Consider the following 1,930-nt stretch of genomic DNA (forward strand, 5'->3'; position numbering starts at 1 on the left):
CACTTGAGTGGTATGAAATAAAAAGAACAAAAATTTTGCTAAACCTGAATCTTTTTTAAAATGCAGATTTATTTTTGCCAGATTGCCAAACACTTTATGAAATATCATTATACTGGCATCTATGAAAACTGGCACCTAATCCTGGTTTTTCCTCTTCCTCATTGTGAGTTCTTGGGCAATTTATTCTCTCTCTTTTTCTATTGCATTAAATGAGAAGATTGGTTAATTAGGTCTCTAAAATCCTTCCCTGCTTTCCTATCTCATGGGAATCAGGGTAGACCCCTCAACTTCCTTCTCTAACTATATATCCATCTGGAATAAGTTCCAAAAAGGATTATTCCAGGCCTTGCCATACTATCTCTTTGGGTTAAGGAGTTTGGAAGGCTATTCCCATTTAGGCATCAGCTCGACTCCAGGAAGCACACTTCCTTCATTCTTTTACACCTTGTTTTCTAAGGCAAACCTCTGCTGACGAAGCCTATGGTTGGTTCTCTAGCTTGGACTATGACTGGGTAGCTAAATTAAATTCTGAGGTAGTGTCAGTGTATCTAAACCACGTTCTTCAGAGATCTTTATAAGTAATGAAGTGAGTAACTTGATACTCATTTGTCTGATTCCTGTGGTTATTTTTCCATTGGTTCTAAACTTGAAGGAGTTGGAAAGAACTATTACATATTAAGCTCCCTGTAAAATCTCAGTTAGAGGAGCACAGGCTTGATGGCAACAACTAGAATGGAAGGAAGGAAGGAAGGAAGGAAGGAAGGAAGGAAGGAAGGAAGGAAGGAAGGAAGGAAGGAAGGACTATACATTGTTAGTAGGACTATAAATTAATACAAACTTTTCTTAGAATAATTTAATAAGATTTAGCAAAAGCTTCAAAAATAATCATTAACTTTCACCCAGAACACCACTTTTAGAATTTTCGGAAATCATCATGTCTGTATACAAAAATTTATGTACCAAAAATATTTAAGTAGATATTGCTTATAATAGTGAAAATTTAGAATCTTTTTGAAAGCCCAACAATAGTTTTATTTTTTAAATAGTAAATCTATATTCTAAAACACTATGTCTTATAAAATTATGGAGCAAAAAGCACAATATACTCTTCAGTTATGATTATAAAACAGTATTACTGAAGAGTTAAACTTTTTAAATAAATAAATATGTCTGTCTGTACATATGCTCCCAGATTCCAATGTCGTTTTTCTCTGGAGAGTTGGTGTATGTATGCTGGGAGACAGCTTTCCATGCTCTCACAATTCTGCTTATTTTGCAAGTAGAGGTACTAACTGTTCCTTCTTCCAGACTGTCTTTCTAAGAATGATTGTATTATGAACAGCCTTAGGAGATATAGATAGCGTCTTCCTCTAGAGCAAAAAGTACATTGGTTTACTGTCCAGTTTAATAAAGATAATGTCTGTCTCCAAGACAAAGTTCAGGAGGCTCCTCTCCATAAGAAAAGATTTGGGATCCCTAAGCTCAGGGTTTCTCTCCTGTAACATAACCCACTGTGTACACAGGTGCCATCGGGCCCTCTTTGTGTCATCTTCTGGGAATTAGGGCTCAGGAGTTGGTTCAAACATACTAATCTTCTACTGCTGTGATAAACTATCCTTCATCTCTGACCTAGGAGTTCCACATCTTCTACCAGCATCTATAAAACTGTGGCAGGCTAAATTTTACAGCTTGTTGTTTCTCATAATGTATATTTTTTTATTTGTAACTTTTAATACATTTCTATCTTACCACAATAAATATAGATAACTTTTATAACCAGATTTTAACATCACTTTTTTTTTTTTAAATAACCAGAAAGCCAGGTGAAATGTCACAATAATATGTCATCAATACAATTAGAGGATGCTGGTCTACCAAGGCAGAAGGCATAGGAGTAAAGCAGTCAGTCAATAGTACCTGTCTGTTGGTA

The sequence above is a fragment of the Pteropus vampyrus genome, unplaced genomic scaffold (genome assembly GCF_000151845.1).
Source record: "Pteropus vampyrus isolate Shadow unplaced genomic scaffold, Pvam_2.0 Scaffold155, whole genome shotgun sequence".
NCBI classification, from domain to species: domain Eukaryota; kingdom Metazoa; phylum Chordata; class Mammalia; order Chiroptera; family Pteropodidae; genus Pteropus; species Pteropus vampyrus.